Genomic DNA, 12973 nt, shown 5'->3' on the forward strand with positions numbered 1-12973 from the left:
CTAAAGTATAGTAGTAACTTTATAAGTAATATATAGTATATTTAGTATTTAACTTCTATTTATAATATAGATAGGATAAGCTTCGTTCTTAAGCACTAGCTAGAGTCCTACTTATAGTATTACTTTTTAGAATATAAAGTTTTCTAATACGCCTAAATCTAATAGTGCCTTAATCTATATTTTATTAAGCTAAACTAGTAGCTTAATTAATACCTTACTATTAATAGTATTTAACTCTCTAGTAGTGTCTCTTAGCCTATCTATAAGTCTTTAAGGGTTTCTTAGGCCTTAGGGGCTAGGATTTAGTCTAAAAAAGAACTATTTTTAGGAGCTAGGTAGTCTATATTCCCTTTTTATTATTCCTTTTACTCCTACCCTTCTCTTCTTCTACTATAGTTATTCTTCTACTATAGTTTCTTTTTAGAAGCTTTACCTTTCTATACTATACTTATTTCTATATAAATGTTAATAACTATTCTTAGTTAGTTAGGGTTCTTACTAAATCTATAGATATACTTATTATTCTAGTATCTACTATAATTAATATTTAAGTAAGTTTACCATCTGTCTTAAGTGTATATTCTATTATAGAGCGTACTAGTTACTATATTTTATATATTATTTATGCTTAGAAAGTATAATCTTTCTTACTTATTCTATAAATGTTCGTTATATTTGTTAATTAGGTAATTATACTATTCCTAGTGGCATTATTACTTATTTAGTAGTTATTTACCTTTATATAGCTCCTTAGCTCTATAGTAGGTTAGGCACTAGTTATATCTATATTTAATCTATTAGATATTTAAGTGCTATGGGTTTTAGTAGTCTAGGTAGTACTTTTATAAATAGTCTAGGTTCTTATTATAGAAGTGTTTACTAGGGTCTTATTATATATATCTATAATCTACCTATTATCTATCTTCCTTTATAATAATTTCTAGTTAGCGTTAGTTATAAGCTTCTAGTAGTATAGAGAATAATAGTAAGATTATTATAGGTAATAATAATATATCTCTATTTTATGGTTAAATTAGTAGTTTATCTAAGTATTCCTATATATTTACTCTATTAGTAAAGATTACTTCTTTACCTTTAAACTATAGGTAAGGTGTTAGTGTCTACTTAACTTCCTTATCTACTATTTTAGATTATTCTTCTTCTATATCCTTATAAAGTTATAAATTAGTTAATAACTCTAATCTAGATTTATTATTAAGTGTAAGGTTATTAATAGTATTTATAATAGTCTATTCTTTATTCTTAATTTCCTTTATTAGGATAGTAAGTATATTTAACTACCTAATAACCTTATTCTTAGATCTATAGTTCCTAGTAATATGGCCTAGTTTACTATATATAAAACATATATAAGTCTTAGTCCCCTAGTATTAGGTTCTATCTAAAATACGCGTATTAGGCTTATAAAAGCCTAGTCCTTTTCTCTTTCCTTTGCCTAAGTAGTTAAACTAGACATCTTCTATTAGCTAGTATCTATAGGAGTCTTATAATTAGTATTAAGGTCCTTTTAGCGGCACCCTATAGACTATAGGTACTAGTTATCTAAAACTAATGTTCCTTAGGTTATATTAAAATTCCTATTATAGTGCGAACCATTCTCTATTAATTCTAATTAATTTATTATATAATTTATTAAGGGTTCTAATAATTCCCCTACTATATAGAAGTTCTTCTTATAGAGGTTTCTTAAGACCTTATTTATATATTATTATTAGTAACTTATTATTCTAGTTAAGTTATACAGCATTCTTACAGAACTCTGCTATATACTTAGCTACTAATTATTATTATATTATAGTTTAAATGTTTTATGCTGTAATAGGTATCTTATTAGTAATTCTAAATATCTATTTAAGATATTTCTTAAAGTTAGTATAGTCTTTAATAATATTAACTACGTCTATATAGTTATCTATATATTCCTTATCTTTATTATTATGGTCTATTTCTAGATACTTAGTTATATAGGGTTAAATCCATTCTCTAGTATTACCTTATATATAAGTAGCTATAAAGATAACCTTTTATTTATCTTTAGGTTATTTATTAAGTTTGAAGAAGTAGAGGTCTAACTAAAGAAGCTAGATATTAGTATACTTTCTATTACTATAATATAAATTAGGTTTATATACTTTACTCTTAGAGTTACCTATTAGAGTAATAGTATTATTATCTAAAGCCGTAGAAGAAGTAGGAGTTCTTATAGTTATATTAAGGGTGTTTAAGATATTAAATCTAGGAAGGGTAGCTAGTCCTAAATAGGTTAGAGTTAGTTCTTAGGTAAGACTTACTAAGGGGAGGAAGAAAGGGTTCTTATTAATATAGAAGTATCTTACGAAGTATAATAAGTTAATAAGAGAGGCCTAAGTAAATCTAAATAATAGATTAAAACTTAGGTTAAATATAAGTATAAAGGTTTATCCTTATATTCCTATATAGGAATCTTACTTAGTTACTTAGGAGCCCTAAATAACTAAGTAGGTTACGTAATAGCTCTTAGCTACTTAGTTATTTAGGAACCCTAAGTAGCTAAGTGAGTTACGTAATTACTATCTAAGCAACTTAGTGTATCTTTATCTTATTATAACCCTAGTTATTATATCTTCTACCTTTATAAGCGCCTAAACCTCCCTACTATTATCTAGTTTGTAATACTACGCTCTAGGATCTTATTATCCTAGGCACTTAATAAGCTACTAGGTTAAATCTATAGTTTATAAAGAATAGTAAGACTCTAGTAGCACTATATTATAAGCTATTATAGGCTAACTATACTATAGGGAGTAACCCTACCTAGTTATTTTATTAGTAGTTTAGGTAACACCTAAGGAACTATTCTACTATCTAGTTTATTCTTTTAGTCTAGCCATCTATTTATAGATAGTATACTATAGATATACTATATTTAATACCTATAAGGGTAAATACTATTTACTAGAACTTAAATATAAAGCGTATATCTCTATTAGTAATAATTTTATTAGGGGCACTATATTATGCTATTACTATAGAGGTAAACTAGAATACTATATATTCTACTTTACTAACTTCCTTATATAGTAAGAAGTAAGCATACTTAGTTATTTTATTAATAATAACTATTACTCTATTATATTTAACTTTATTATCTAGGTCTTTAGACTTTAGTAATTCTATTATAAAGTCTATTATAATAACTCCCTATAGTCTATTTAGTACTTCTATAGGTTATAATTACCTATATAGTGCGTACCTATTTAGTTTATTTCTATAGTAGTCTACGTAATCTCTAAGGACTTCTATAACTATCTACTAGGCTTAAGGGAAGTAGTAGTCCCTTATTAGTTATTCTAGTATTTATTTAATCTCTTAATAGCTATATACTAGCATCTTATAAAATTATTATATAAATTCTCTCTAGATTTTTACTAGAATAAAGATCCTATTAAAGACCTTATATATATTATCTTTATACTTTATTCCTACTAGTAAGTAGCTTATACTTCCCTTATTAATTATAGTTTCCTTCTAGATCTAATTAAGCCATATACTAGCTTATATTTCTACTATTACTATAAGCTTAGATATATTATATATAATAGTACTATTAGTATTAAACTTAAGTAAGGCCCCTAATACTTCTACCTTTTCTTAGAGGTCTAGTTATCTACTTAGGGTATTAGCTCTAAGGTTCTCTATTCCTCTAGTATATATAATCTTAAAGTTATATATTAATAAGGTCTATGCCCATCTTACTTATCTAGGGGTAAGGGCTTTATTAATTATAATTCCTATTAGGTTCTTATAATCTAAGAATATAGGTATCTAATATTTAACTCTTTAGAGATACATTCTCTATTCCTTAAAGGCTTTAACTATTACTAATATTTCCTTATTATAGATATTATAGTTAAGCTCTATAGCCTTTATTTTTTAGGAATAATAGCTATATAGGTGTTTTTTATCTATTTTTAGGTCTTACTAGAGTAAGTATACTCCTATAGTAAAATTTAACATATTAGTTTTAAGTATTACTAGGTAGCGTAGGTTAAAAATCTATAGAATAGATTCCTTTATAAACTCTTCTTTTAGCTAATCTATTACTTATTAGTACTTATCTATCTACTTAAAAGGGACTTTCTTCTTAGTTAACCTTATAAGTAGTTTTGTAATCCTAGTCTACCCTAGAATAAACTTCCTATAATAATTATAAAATTCTAGGAAGGACTAAATATCTTTAATATACTTAGGGGTTCCCCACTTAGAGACCTCCTATAGTTTAGTTTATTTAATTTTAAGTTTCCCTAGTTTAACTATAAACCCTAGAAAAATAGTTTAGGTTACGTAGAACTTATATTTCTTAAGCTTAAGGTATAGCTTAGCCTTACTTATTTATTTAAGCACTTCCTTAACGTGCCCTTTATATTATTATTTATTTATTAAATAGATTAGTATATTATCTAGGTATACTATTATATATTCTCCTAGGCATTCTCTTAAAATAGTATTAATTTATTATTAGAACACTACTAGGGCGTTAGTAAGCCTAAAGGGCATAACCTTATATTTAAAAAGTCCTAGCTTAGTTTAGAAGGCTATTTTCTATTCCTTACCTTTCTTTATTCTAATTTAGTAGTATATATTTTTAATATCTAAATATATAAAGATCTTTATATCTTATAACTAATCTTATAGGTCTAAGATTAGTAGTAATAGGTATTAATCTTTTTAGTTATAGTATTAGTTTTCCTAAAGTCTATATAAAATTATAGTTTAGAGTTATTTTTCTTTTCTATAAATGTAACTCTATAAGCCATAGAAGATTTAGAAGGTTAAATATACCCTTATTTAAGGTTATTTTTAATATATTATTTAGTAACCTTAAATTCCTTTTCTATAGTCTTATAAACTAGTCCCTATATAGGTTATTCTTCTTCTTCTAGCTTAATTTTATAATCCTAGTCTATATATTCTAGTAAGTAACCTTCTAGTTTATTAAAGATATCTATAAACTCCTAGTATTATTCTAGAATACCTAGAATTTATTCCTTACTAGCAGTTAGCTAATAGGGGTACTTAATTCCTTTAGTTCCCTAATAGATAATTAGATTAACTTACCTTAGCTATAGTATTCTAAGGATTATATCCTATTAGTTATCTATTTTAGCCAAATCTATAATAAAATTATTAATTACTAATCTATCTAATAGGAAGGTTCCTAGCGTAGTTTCTATATTTATTTACTCCTAGAATAGTAGCCCCTTAATATTATATAGGGTCTATTATTCTTTTTTATTTATATAGTAGAGCCCTTCTTCCTCTATAAAGTCCTTTAATATAAAGTTCTAGATAGCTCTACTATTAATTATAGCTTAGATAGGTCTCCCTTAGTATTCTCTATTAAGTATTATATATAGCCTAAGTATCCCTCTAAGGGCTTCCTTACCCTTTAGCTAATACTTAGTCTAGATTTTTATTACTACGTACTTTAGGTACTTATTTTCTAGGCATTTATACTATAGTTATCCCTTAATATACTTATATAGTAGAAAGGGTCCTAGAGCTAGTACTAGGTATCTACTAACCTTCTTTTCTAGATACTATCTATATACTTTATCCCTTTAGATAAGATTATTATAAGGGTTATCTATTATTTAGATTAGGAAGGCATAGTATTTCTTTTTTAGTGCTAGGTATATTAGATAGTTATTTACTATATATAATATTTATAAGAGTTTATAATATACTAGATATTTAGTTAGTGTTTAGGGGTTATCCCCCTCTATAGGTTTAATTCTATCCTCTAAATATTCTTCCTTAATTAGAATCTAGTATTTTATTATAATTTAGGGTATATATGCTTTATCTACCTACCTAATTTTATTAGCTATTTAAGCCTAGGTTTAACTATCTAGTATCTCTACTACTAGAATTATATTCCTTTTAACCTACTTATTAAAGCTAGTAAACTTAGTATTTCTTAGGAATTAAATCTTCTAGCCCTTATAAACTTTATAGATTATTTCCCTATATAAGTTTCTATAGTAAAAGCGTATTCCCCTAATTTACTATCTAAAGTTAGCTAACCTAATTATCTTAGCCACCTTAAGGGCTAGTCCTTCTAGCTAGAAGTACTCTATTCCTCTAATATAGATATTCTTTCTAGGAGACATAGGTACTTCTTATATAAGTAATAAGGAGAAGGGTTCTTCCCCTTAGAGAGTTAACTAGAATAGGGTATTAATTAATTTATCTAAACTACTCTTCTATTCCTTATTATCTAACTTACTACTTAAGTCGCTTATATTAAAGAATCCTAGGACTTAGGTATTTTATTCCTTAAGCTATAGAATTATTTATCCTTTTTAGGTTACTACTAACTTTTTACCTATTAGCTAGTATCCTGTATCTTTCTTTATCTTTATATGTAATATATATGTATTCTAGGAGTACTTAGCCTAATAGGTAGCCTTATATTCTTTACTACTAGCTAGTTTCTTCTTAGTATCCCTTAAGGTTTTCTATTTCCTTAGTTCCTCTTTAGTACCTTTTATAGACTTATTCTAGCTTTTACTTAGGTAGTTCCTAACTATATAACCTTTTTTACTATAGCTAAAGTAGGTGCCTTCCTTATATTACTTTTTCTTTATTATATTCTAACTTAATCCCTTTTCTTTATTAGTATCTAAGACTATTAGGTCCCCTTTATTATAGGTTTTATAGTTTTAGCTATTTATACTATATCTACTTTCTCCCTTATTATCTTATTTCTATAGGAATAACTCGTCGTCTACTTAGACAGCTTATTTAATTATTATAGATAGAGTTATTAGTTTCTCTATTCTAATTATTTTATACCTAATATCTAATTTTAGTCCTTTATAGAACCTTTATATTAGGGCCCTTTCTCTATAGTCTAAGACCTTATTAGCTAGCTACTTAAATGCTAATATATAAGCTACTACTATCTTAGTTTATTAGAGTTTTAAAAGTTTCTATTTAGCTATGTGTTCCGCATTAATATTACTAAAGGTTAATTATAGTTTTTCCTTAAAGTAAGTATAGCTTACAAAAATAAGATTAGTTTCTATTTTTTAGTTATTAACTTAGCTTATTCTCTAATCTATAAGGTAACTATTAAACTAGTCTATTACTTTTCTAGTAAAATAGGTAGCTATATAGGCCACCTTCTAGTCTTTATCTCTAAGATATTCTTAATTTAGGTCTAGGTAAAGAGATATTAAGACTAGGAATCTCCTAAGTTTAGTCTAAGTACTATTAAACTTCTCTAGATCTATAAGTTTTAGTAGTCTATTCCTTATTTAGAGTTCTATCTACTAGATCTATTCTTTTATTATATTATTAGCTCCTCCCCCTATTCCTTCTAATATAACTCTAACTTACTTAACTAATTACTTATAGGCTTCCTTAGCCCTAGTATTTTCTTTATTAAGGTAGTTAAGTTATTCCTTTATCTAAACTAGGTCTATTAGGTTTAATAATATTAGTTAGTTTACTATAGGAGCTATTATTAATACTAGTAATCTAGGTACGTACCTATAGAGACTCTTAAGACATAATTATTAAAGTATAATAGGGCCTCTAGGACTTTATTACTAGCTGTAGCCCTATTAGGGTTCTAGTAAGAGATAAGTAGCATATAGGGTAGTATAGATTACGTATACTATAAACGTTAATTAATTACTACTATAAGAATATATTACTAAAGACTTAATAGTAATCTTCTATAAGGAAACTAGATATAGAGAACTATATTATAGATTAATAATAAAGGCTTACCTAGTAGTAACCTATTATCTCTATATACTACTATCTAATAATAGCTCTATAGACTCTATCTATAGATTCTTATAGATCTATAGATCCTAGCTCTATAGCTCTATATTCTTAGTATCTATAGATTTATAGATCTAATTACGTAACTTCTTACGTATTTATATTATACTTAGCGTCTAACCTATAATTATATTCTTCCCCCGTATAATCCGATTAGTCGCTGCTATTATTAATATAAGTTTTGTAATTCCGTTACGGCGTAGTAGCCGTAATAAACCCCTAGTAGATAACTATATAGAAAATAAGGATAATATTAAGGAGTATTAAGAGGACACTAAACTAGTCTTTAAGAATTAGAAGTTATTCTAAGAATAAATAACTATTATATTTAGTAAAGTTAATAAAGTAAAGTAGGCTAAGTAATAAATCTAAAGGCTAAAATAGACTATATTAATAGGTAAGTATACCTTAATATTTAAGTAACTTTAAGCTAAGATAGACTAGAATAATATACTACTCTAATTAGTATTCTATAATAGTCTAAAAGAATTAGTAAAGGACGGCCTTATATACTATATAGAACCTAATAATCTAGTAGTATTAATAGAATTAGCTATATACGTAGATAACTACCTATATAAGTAAAACTAGAAAAAATAGGAGGTAACTAAGCCTATATACTACTAGAGAGCTAATACTTAAAAGAGGTATAACTATAGGGATAAATAGAATAAAGATAGTAATATAATTATAGGGGATAAAGCGTAAACTAAGAAGGAATATACCCTATAGTAGAGGAAGTAGAATAAGATTTACTAATAATACTTTAAAAATAGGGCTTACCTAGGCTATAGAAAGTAAGGGTATTTTAAAGCTAATTACCCTAACTATAAGGAGTAAGGTAAAAAAGCTAATATAATTAAAATAGCTATAGTAACACTATAACCTAAAATACTAGAATTAGGTAAGGTTCCTAATAATACTATAATACTAGATTTTAAGGAGGAATCTTAGGAAACCTAACTAACTAATTCTAAAGAGTATCTAGATAAAGACGGCTACTAAGTTACTAAGGAAGATATAGTAGTATATAGGGTAACTAAGTAGTAATACTAGGTTTATAGGGAACTTAAGCACTAGACTAGGTAATACTATAAAAAAATTAAGATTATAGGACTAGATATATACTAAATATATAAATAGGTAGTAACCTATTAAGGGAAGTTACTAAACCCTATCTAGTAACTTAAGATAATTAATATATATATATAGAAAGAGTTCTAGTAATACTATATAATAGATTATTCCTACTACTAGAATAAAAGGGACTAGGTATAAAAAAACCTAGGAGATAGGAAATACTATAAGTTAGATAAAAATAAGTATAGAGATAGAAACTATTATATATATTAATTTAATATCTAGAAAAGGGACTATAGGCCTCTAGTATAGAAGGTATATTATATAGATAACTACCCTATCTATTAGAACTAGAAGCACCTAATAGATAATTAGCCTAAGGGCCCTAACTAATATAATAAAACCCTATAGTATAAATGCATAGATATGTGTCTAAAGTAAAAAGATATAGACTATATAGAAACCTAAGAATAAATAGACTATAGAAGGTAAGAATATTTTAGATACCTTAGTAAAAAGGAATCTATAGTAGTAGATTTATTAGATCTAAACTATAAGTTTATACTATACTAGAAGTATATAATAATAGGCTATTAGCTATATAAAGAAATAGTTAAGGAATCTAAATACTTATATATACTTATATATACTTATAGTAAGCTAACACTAGAGAAAAGTAATAGTAGAATACCTAAGGGACGCCTTAGAGGTAAGATCTAAAGTATATTACCTAAGAGGAAAGGTATTTAACCCCTTTAGAATAGTACTCTAATAACTAAGAACTAACTATTCTATATATAAATAATACTACTATAAAGATATATATAATAAAGAATAAAAGTAATTAAAAAACTAGTACACTACTAGGTAGAAAGCTAAGCTAGTAAGGGTATTCTAAAGGCTTATAGAATAGAAGCTAAAGGCACTATAAAGCTATAAATAATAAAGTAGATTATAATTAGAGAATTCTAGATAAAGGCTTTAATAGACCCTAGTAAAATAAAATATTTAATATTACTAGAAATAGTAGAGAAATATAATCTACTATATAGAAATAAAGAGATACTAGTATAATTAAAAATAGTAGATAGTACACTCTCTTAAGGATATAGTAGAGGCTAGCTATACCTAGAAATAACACTACTACCTATTAGAATTAAGAGATTTAAGAGCTAATATAGTTTTACTATAATAGATTTAGAAAGCTTAGAAGCTATTATAGAATATAACTAGCTAGTTATATATAACTTAGATATAGATTAGGTAAAATAGTCTATAAGGAGTTAAGGGGTAACCTTAAAGGTTACTAGTACCTAATATACTAAGTAGGTATAACCTATAACCCTAAAAGCTCTAAATAAGTAGGTTAAAAGATAGATAGAGGGAATCTTAGCTATCTAGATAGCTAAAATTCTAAAAGAAAACCTAGAATAAGTAAGAACTATCTAGGTATAATACTTAGATCTCTAAGAAAAAATAAAAGAAATAATAATTCTACTAGAATATAAAGAGTATATAGAACTCTTTAAAGAAATTAAAGGAAAAAAGCTCCCTAACTACTAAGAGTAAAATTATAAAATACTACTAGAAAAAGGTATAAAGCTATAACTAGAATAGCTAAAACTAATATCTATAGATTAGGAATAAGAACTAAGGGAATACTTAAGGAAAAACCTAGTAAGAGGTTATATCTAAGATAGTTAGAGCCCTATAGTATTCCCTATCCTATAGGTACCTAAGAAGAATAGTAAGCTATAACTCTATATAGACTATAAATAGCTAAATAATACTACTATTAAGAACTAGTACCCTCTACTACTAATAATAGAGCTAATAGATAGGCTCTATAGAACTAAGTAGTTTACTAAATTTAATATATATAATAGTTATTATTATATATACATAGCTAAAGGCTATAAGTAGAAAACTATATTTAGGACCTAATTTAGTCTTTATAAATATATAGTTATACCTTTTAGACTAATAAACGCGCCTATAATATTTTAGGCTATAGTAAATAAGATGCTATATAAATACTTAGATATATTCTATATAGCCTATCTTAATAATATACTTATCTATTCTAGTAGAATACTAGAGGAGTATATAGGATATATAAAGAATATACTTAAGAAAATAAAGAAGTATAAATTACTCCTATACCTAGATAAATATAAGTTTTATATTATAAAAATAGAGTACCTAGAATTTATTATTTTAAGAGAAGAAGTATCTATAGACCCTAAGAAAATAGCTACTATATAGAAATAGCTAGTTTCTAAGTTAGTAAAGGATATCTAATTCTTTCTAGGGTTTACTAACTTTTACTAGAAGTTTATTAAGAATTATTCTAAGATAATAGCACTACTAATAGATCTTATAAAGAAAAAGAATAATAAGATTATCTAGCTAATATTTAGTAGACCCCTAGAGGCGTTTAAGAGGTTAAAGGGAATATTTCTTATAGTACCTCTACTCTAAATATTTAACCTAAGGAAGCCTATAAGGGTAGAAATAGATATATCTAACTATATAATAGAAGTAATCCTCTTATAGCTAGATAAAGATAAGAAATAGAAACTAGTATTTTACTATTTATAAAAGTTCTTAGGGGTAGAACTTAATTATAATATTTATAATAAGGAACTACTAGGGGTAGCTTAGTATATCTCTATTTTATAGTAATTCTAGTTATTATATCTTTTACCTTTATAAATACCTAAATCCCTCTACTATTATCTCGTTTATAATATTAGGCTAGAAGTCTAGTTTAAATTTTTAAATTAGGTAATTTTTATCTTAATAGTATAAAGTTATTATAATTAGTAGAATTTATAGCTATAATATACTTTTTAATTATAGTAGGTATATTTATACTATATTTAACCTACTCTCTAACTATATTAATATTATTAGAAAGTATAAATAAGGCTTAGCCTTTACTAGCTACTTTTCTATCTTTTAGAGCCATTCTTAAACTATCTAAATAAAAAGTATTATTATATAAAATTTAGTTATAGGTAATAGTATTTACTTTATAATAAAAAGAATAGTAAAAGAATAACTTAGATATATTAAATAAATAATATTTATTATTTTTAAAATAGGTACTAACTATAAATTTTATATAGCTTACTTAGTTACTTAGTTAATACCTTTAGTACTCTAGTTTAGAAAAGATATAATACTATACTAAAAGTTATAATCTACCTATTATAATAGAAATAAGAATAAGAATTTTATATTTATATTTAATTTATTTTTTAATTTATTATTTAGATTTACTTAGGCCCTTTTTATTAACTTATTATACTTTATAAAATACTTTTATATTAATAAAAACCTCTTTTTTCTTTTTTTTATAAGTTTTACCTAAAAACTAATCTTAACCTATTTAGAATTAGCTATTCTTTCTAGATTTAATAGTTTCTTACGTCTAGAAATAAAAGAATATAGTAGAAATAAATATACTATATACTTTAATAGTATTAAAAAAGCTCTATTATAATAAAATTAGAATATAATTTAGTATTAAATTAAACATTATTCTAGACTTAATATTAAGTCTAGTATATTTATATATATACCTATTTTTTCTAAAATATAGAATTTGTATTCTTTATTCTAATACTACTAGAGAGTTACTAAAGCTATAAAGTGCCCTATTAATTCGTATGTATAGGCTTTAGCCCTTCGCTCCTTAAGCCCGCTAAATATACCTCTTTCCACCACCATAATCTAATAATCGCAGCTCCCGGCCCAATTACCGGCTGAGCACCTAAGAACGCACCACAAGCTATGCACGCTTGTCTGGTGCTAATTAGACCTTTATAGCGAAGCTGATACACGTTGTAAGCTCCGTAGAGGACAACACTAATGAAAACAAACAGAAAGTCACACTTTAGCATGGTGAACATGTACGCCTGTTGCGATCTGGGGAAGTGTTCAGGGTGGTTTTCGAGAGGGAGAATGAGCCGAGCGAGGGATAGCACCGGGTGGCCGGTGGCGAGGAGAACGAATACGAGGAATGCGATGT

This window comes from Didymosphaeria variabile, assembly GCF_027946475.1.
Source record: "Didymosphaeria variabile strain IMI 356815 chromosome Unknown scaffold_5, whole genome shotgun sequence".
NCBI classification, from domain to species: Eukaryota; Fungi; Ascomycota; class Dothideomycetes; order Pleosporales; family Didymosphaeriaceae; genus Didymosphaeria; species Didymosphaeria variabile.